Source organism: Lissotriton helveticus, chromosome 10, assembly GCF_964261635.1.
Source record: "Lissotriton helveticus chromosome 10, aLisHel1.1, whole genome shotgun sequence".
NCBI classification, from domain to species: Eukaryota; Metazoa; Chordata; class Amphibia; order Caudata; family Salamandridae; genus Lissotriton; species Lissotriton helveticus.
This window is the reverse complement of record NC_136071.1, coordinates 104,469,576-104,477,320: the sequence shown is the minus strand read 5'-3', so window position 1 is coordinate 104,477,320 and position 7,745 is coordinate 104,469,576. Positions and strand designations below refer to the sequence as shown.

The following is a 7,745-nucleotide window of genomic DNA, read 5'->3' as shown; positions in this document are numbered from 1 at the left end:
ATGATCTTCTAATCATACTTCTACTTCTCATCACAAGCATTTATCACTGATAAATATTTATTGCCTTTCACAGAGCTCAAACCCATCTACAAATGTGACTTTGTGTAATGCGTCAGCTTTCTTCACACTTTCTACTCAAAAAGAGTTTTTGAACAACACTTTATCTGCACTCAACATGAACTGGAGCTTGAAAAATATGAATGAATGGGTCAGACTTTTCCAGATTGTCATTGAACTATTTCTGAAGGTCATTGATGTATCCGATCTATCACGATTACCACTCAATATAACATGTGAAGCCTACCAAACAATGTAAGTAAAAGTCATCAAAGGCTACTTTTAAATATCTGCAATGAAAAGTGAATGGATTGGTTTTCTATTTAGTCCTCCTTATTTTCTTTTTTCCCTTTTATTAATGACTACAGAATAAAACAGCTGAGCGATGTAGTCCTTGAACTCGATGTCAATAACAAACGTGCCATTTACGAATTCAGTGAAAAATACCTTTCTCAACAGTTTAACAAAACAGGTACACATATTTTAATTGCAATATGAAGTTTGAGACTTTATTGCCACAAGGCAGAATGTACAACATTTTTATTCTGACACCCATAATTACAGGTATTATAGGCCTCAGTACTTCTGGGATGCTCCAATACCACTGTATTCACGGTGGAACCTATAGCGCACCCTTACAATTGTGATATTACTATAGGAACCTGCATTGCAAAACCAATTTTTGAATACAATTATCTATTATGTTCCAATTGAATATTCTCTTAGTGAATAAAGAAATGTATTGTCACCCAATGGTGCACTTCAAGAAAACTGTTAAAGTGACTTTCATGATTCTCTGCATGTGTAAATTACTGATATCAGAAACTAAAATATATCTACCCAAGGAAATGAAAAAAGCGAAATACACCCATTTAAAAAGATGAGGATGTTACAAGAAAAAGTAGACTGAAGCTAGACAGCAGGTAATAACTCACTTTCCACATAAGAAGTTCTCTAAAATGTAGTGATTAATGCTGTTCTCGGCAAAATATAATTTTATTAATCTACAACGGAATATGGTAATATACCAGTGCTACTCGCTGTCACTCTGCAAGGGTCGGTCATACAGGTAAATAGTACACTTCCTCACATGTAGGCCTGACATAGAAGGTTAGATTTAGATGGTGTCTCCTTTGTAAAAAATATGATGTGAACATTATGTTGGATTTGCATTAAAAAAGTATTCAAATAGTCCCCTGAATCACAAAGTTCAAAACAGACAGTTCAGTGGCTGGCAAAATCTGTTATTGACAGAGATGCATTTTCGACCAACTTTTTTTTTGAGACTTCTTTCTTTAGGCACATTTGATATATATATCAGCACAACAGGCTTAATAAAATTATAGAGCAGCAGTTAAATATTCTGCTTTCATTACAAATTCATTACAATGCCTTAACACCTGTTATTCGGTGCTTAATGAAACCTTTCTTTTGTTTAGGCTCTGCATGCGCATCAAATACAAGCGGAACAAAGGAATGGCTAGTGAAGAATTTGGGTGCCTTCTCCTCATATGCTTCAGTCTCGAACCTTATAGCCCTGTACCCCAATCTAAGCATAGTAAGTGGTGCAGCTGAAAAACATATCAATTTGGCGCACAGTTTCACTAGTAGCAAATGGGTTGTCTGAAGTCTTTTCTCACTACATTATTCTTTTCATTTCCTTTCTTGTATGTCAACATCTTTATTCAGGGCAGGATCAGTAGCTTAAATTAGAAGGATTTTTCTAGCATTGATACCAGCACTATATATTTCTTCGAATAACAATAATAGTGCTTCTCAAGTCAACTTACATGCCTTTTTAAAAGAATGGCAAGACGTTTAGACGGGAGCACTTTCTATAACACAAAGTAGATGCATTTGAAGTTTCTACTTTAAATACTCTCAAGGGAATTTGTTTTAAATCTGCGCTCAGTCTGGTGTCATACTGACTCCAGAAACTATGTATATATGTTAATGTGTGAATGTTATGTACAGTTATTTGCTTTAAAGCTTGCTACATGCTAGAGTCCTGCAGTTTCAACATTGTATGCTTGTTTCTGTCATATTCAGGAGGTGCTTACTGAAAATCTATCACCAAATGAAACAGCTGTGCTCTTGACAAAACCAGAAGTTATCAACAACCCTTCACTGCTAAAGCAAATACTTAGCCTTGTGACACCAGATGAAGTCCCAGTGTTTTTGGAAAATATCCTTTCTGCTTCTGAAAAGGTATGGAAACCTATGCAATGACATCAACTTAAGGGACAACATAAAATAGTGGGCTAGTGAAAAACACCGAAGGTTTGTAGTTGACATATGAACCCAAATAATGAATGACAATGGGAGATGAAACCTTTTGTAATGGTAACAATGTCACAAAGCCATGATATGATGAAGATGACTCTGTGGTGAACAGGTAAAAAACAACCACCAACAGAAAGGGGTTCTGCAGTTCTACCATTGTAATCATCATGGAACAAACATACCCAAGAGTGGAGCAGTGCATATGAAGATAGAGAATCATAGATTGAAGGTGTTCCACAGAGGTCATCTCAAATTGCTCTCTTAGTTTGAACATTAATCCTCCTGCAAGTAGCTTACACCAACTAATATGTAGACACCAGAGGCAAGGAGGAGAAGTTCATGGTAAAGATATTAAATATCCTTCACACATAAAACTGTATTTGAGAAAAGTTGACTCTATTGTATGTTTAGTGTTATAATTACAGATCACACAATGATTAGAAAATAAAGAAGATGGAGAGCAACATTACTAAATACAGTATCATAGAACATGTGGAAACATGTTTCATATAGATTTTGAAATATTCATATAAAATGGAGAAAAACAAACAGGCAATACAAAACAAATACTTTAGGCCATTGGTATTCCTCCGTAAAATATTTATGAAATACTCCTCTAAATAAGGGGATGGAGGGCATACACAATGTTCCAGCAGCAAAGCAGGACTGACTAAGGAATTAAACCTTTGTGTTTTATCTACTCTCCTGACTTCCTTCAGTGTTTAAACTGCTTGCCATTATTTATAGAGCAATCTCTTTCTACTAAGCAATTGCAATAGTGTTGTTTAATTATCACCATGTTTATGTGACAAAATGCACTACTCCATGAAAATGTCTACATGGACAACCTCTTCTTGGAAATAGCATGATTGTGTTCTTTAGTTTAAAGAAATATTTCCGAATTTTTTTCTTTATTACAAATATAACTTGTACTTTTCATTTTTTTCAGGAAAATCTCAGTATTTCCCAAATCAACATAATAAAACAGACCTTAATAACAGTTATTTTGGAGAATGGGAGCTCCAACTTCTCGTCTTTTACCCCGAATGATTGGAAAGTGTTCATTCAAAAGGATCTGTTTGTATTGTTGGGAAGCTTCAATGAAACCCATCTTCATCAACTACCAAAAAATATTACTTGTGACTCCTACCATGAAATGTAAGTATTTGGCTTTGCGTTCTACAAGAAACATCTGAGATTGAATTTGCTGGAATTAAATTCTTGGAAAGGATTCTGTAGATTGACATGTTATACAAAGTTGAATCTGCTTTCAGCTTATACCACAGCAATGGTAACTTATTGCACTCAAATGTCAACTGGTAGAACATGGTAAAATGTGTAAACTGTTCATCTATCTTTTGCAGACTGAAAGGATTTGACATGCTTTACATTTCTCTAACAACTGACTCAAAAGTGGCAGTCTACAGATTTTATATCAAGGAGTTTCTAAGCCAAAAATCTCAAGAATCTCTTAACACAGGTACAGTATACTGCAAAGGCAATTGTTTATGTCTATATCATTTTCTATTATGATCATTGCTAAAGCACACATCAATTTACTAAATTAACCCAAAACCTAGGTGCTGAAAAGGTGTAAAGTGTGTCTGATTTTGATCAATATGCATGGTTTCTGGGATCTAACTGACATGAAAAAACACTCACTGAATATCATTTCTCTGACCCACTCTAATGACAACTGAGGACACACTGCAGTGCAGCACTGTGTGGTAGCTGAGCACCTATCATACAAGTTCAGCTGTGACATCTGAATCCACCAGTGTACGTGTGAAACTATAGCCACATTGGCAACGGGTGTTATCTCGTACCAAAAGGACACCACAGTGTCATTAATCAGAAAGTGATTAATAACTAGGGGTGGGCGAAGCTTTGTGGAGTTTTGCCCACTCCACCCTCTGCCTGGATCTGAGAAAAACTACGTGAAGTGATGCTTAGAGGAGTGAAGTTGGCAAAAGCAAGCTAGATAATTTGCACACTAGACCCCCTCCCAGCGAGATTTCTGAACACGGCCGGTTGTGGCAGGCTGCTCCGACTCACATTGAGAAAGCTGCAGCTCGTGTTGATGAAGCTGCGGTCAAATAGGAAATCTACTTGAGCGGCAGAAGGAAGAAGCGCTCTCTGGCGCTCCACCTGCTGTCGCGCACACTGGTTTTACAGGGGAGGGAAACTTTTGGCACTGAAAATTAGCACGAAATGCTTGATGTACTGGACACCTCCGCTCACTGAGCTCTGCTTAGCATGGCAGAGTTTTTTTCAGCACTACGTGGAGCTCCGGGTACTGCAACTCTGAAAAATCTGCCCTGGCCTACTAATAACCGCAGGTAGCAAGAAGGATTTAGGGTAGTTCATCTCAAACGGGAAAAAAGGAGCAAAGACGTACCTAATCTCTGCTTTCATGCTGTTCCATTCAAAGCAATCATCAACATATGAGTGGCAACAGGCCTACTACAACTGAACAAAGGGTTCCAACAATACCACAAGGTGATACAAGCCGATTTGCAGTAATCTTAACTAGTAACTGTGGCTTCCAAAAATAAAATGCAGTAACTCCTATTTCCTACAGGACCTATTGGTGCCCCTAAGGTATATAGAGTTCATGTGTTTGGGATAGCTATTAACACTTGAGCCAAAACCAGAATATTGGCATTTTGAAGGGAGAAAAATATTTTACGTGATAGATGTCTGAAATTGAACCCTGATCCCTATACTCTTACAGAGAGTATAAATAAGATTATAGTGCACCAGCAGGTTTAGAACATACAATCTTGCTGGGCATATTCTCTGCACAAAGAGGTGTACCTGTCATACTCTTGCCACAGCTTTCCTTGGTAAAACCAACAGTTGATGGACAGAATGAAGAACAATGTCATACATTCACCCCAGTACAGAGATCTGGGCCTAAATCCATCATTTTTTTGCACTCCACACCAACCCAGTTCAGACATGGCCATATGCAAATCAGCCTTGACCCTGTGCCTCATGGGACCAGTCCAGCCCGAACTGCCAAGCCATGTCTTTCCTGGACCGGAATCAAGCATCCTAGGACCGGTGTCTGGCTATCAGCCGTCTTCAGCCAGTCTAGCTTGACTCCAGTGGTATGGAGAACATGGGACTCACGTCTGATCATACCCATCCCACTCGGGGTGACAAATGCAAAAATAACAGTTGATGGACAGAATGCAGAACAATGTCATACATTCACCCCAGTACAGAGATCTGGGCCTAAATCCATCATTTTTTAGCACTCCACACCACCCCAGTTCAGACATGGCCATATGCAAATCAGCCTTGACCCTGTGCCTCATGGGAACAGTCCAGCCCGAACTGCCAAGCCATGTCTTTCCTGGACCGGAATCAAGCATCCTAGGATAGGTTTCTGGCTATCATCCATCTTCAGCCAGGATAGCTTGACTCCAGTGGTGTGGAGAACATGGGACTCACGCCTGAGCATACCCATCCCACTCGGGGTGACAAATGCAAAAACAACAGTTGATGGACAGAATGCAGAACAATGTCATACATGCACCCCAGTACAGAGATCTGGGCCTAAATCCATCATTTTTTTGCACTCCACACCACCCCAGTTCAGACATGGCCATATGCAAATCAGCCTTGACCCTGTGCCTCATGGGAACAGTCCAGCCCGAACTGCCAAGCCATGTCTTTCCTGGACCGGAATCAAGCATCCTAGGACAGGTTTCTGGCTATCAGCCGTCTTCAGCCAGGATAGCTTGACTCCAGTGGTGTGGCGAACATGGGACTCACGCCTGAGCATACCCATCCCACTCGGGGTGACAAATGCAAAAACAACAGTTGATGGACAGAATGCAGAACAATGTCATACATTCACCCCAGTACAGAGATTTGGGCCTAAATCCATCATTTTTTTGCACTCCACACCACCCCAGTTCAGACATGGCCATATGCAAATCAGCCTTGACCCTGTGCCTCATGGGAACAGTCCAGCCCGAACTGCCAAGCCATGTCTTTCCTGGACCGGAATCAAGCATCCTAGGACCAGTTTCTGGCTATCAGCCGTATTCAGCCAGGATAGCTTGACTCCAGTGGTGTGGAGAACATGGGACTCACGTCTGAGCATACCCATCCCACTCGGGGTGACAAATGCAAAAACAACAGTTGATGGACAGAATGCAGAACAATGTCATACATTCACCCCAGACTGGGGATGAATATTTTGCCATTGTGCAACATTCCGTCCATCATCTTGTGTGTTTTGCTGTTCACCCTATGTGGCAAGGGTATGCTCAGACGTGGGTCCCATGCTCGCTAAGCCACTGGAGTCAAGCTATCTTGGCTGAAGACGGCTGATAGCCAGAAACCGGTCCTAGGATGCTTGATTTTGGTCCAGGGAAGACATGGCTTGGCAGTTCAGTCTGGATGGTTCCCATGAGGCCCAGGGTCAAGACTGATTTGCATATGGCCATGTCTGAACTGGGATGGCTTGGTGAGAAAAATAACGATGGATTAAACCCAGATCTGTGACTGGGGGTGAATGTTTTGCCACTGTGCAACATTCCGTCCATCATCTTGTGTGTTTTACAGCTTTCCTTGGTGGCATTAATTTTACGCTGACTCTGGAAGAAAGCATGCGTGCAATTTCCCCCGTATGTATCAATTTTACCTCCCTCTCATTTTGGAGAATGGTTGTCATTTCATCTAGAGATTTCATCGGCAAAGTTACCAAATGATATGTTTGTGAGCCATCTGCCATCCTGCAGAGGATGCTACACTGTAGTCTGGCAAATGAATGCTACCATAGCATGCTTAGGGTTTCCCATCCCTGTGGTGGAGAATTTCTGGGCAACAGTGCTTCCACCATATGTTAGGAAGGCTCCAATTGGCATTGTTTTGTTTTTTTCAGATACAACCCCCTAACCCGTGTTTGGCAAAACAAGAAAGGAATGTCTATGGTGCACTGGAAGGTTTCTCCCTGAATGTGCCTATCGTTATTTTTCCTGTTTCAAGTGACCATGCTTTTTATGAGGCCATTAGAACAAACATGCTTAAAATCTGATTCTAATTGGAGTGAAGGTTCCAGGACTGTTAAGTGGGTGAACCTTTGGTGGTCAGCCTACAGCAAAGCCTCTTAGATATGAAATCAAACTGAGGCTCCATTTTTGAAAAGCAAGCGATCTCCCACTGCTCAATCAAGCGGGATCACAATTAGGGGAGCACACGTCATTTGCTAGTTTTTGGCTACCTCTGCTCATTTCTAAACGAGCACCCATAAGCTTGGTTGATCTTAGATAAAAAGTCTGCAGTCTCTGCTGCATTATAGCAATAGTCCAAGAAATGTTCATACCACAGTTTGAGAGAAAGGCTTCCTCCAAATCAAATAATAGAATCCTGATGGAGGACCTATTGCT

The 7,745-nt window shown here is 40.5% G+C and overlaps 1 long non-coding RNA gene across 1 annotated transcript; it reads left to right on the top strand.

The window, feature by feature from the left end:
- The first annotated feature begins 214 nt into the window (after positions 1-214).
- LOC144785075 (uncharacterized) lies at positions 215-1,616 on the top strand. The gene is made up of 3 exons (XR_013601752.1): positions 215-312; positions 426-529; positions 1,497-1,616. It is a non-coding gene; the product is annotated as an uncharacterized LOC144785075 (long non-coding RNA).
- Positions 1,617-7,745: the final 6,129 nt, after the last annotated feature.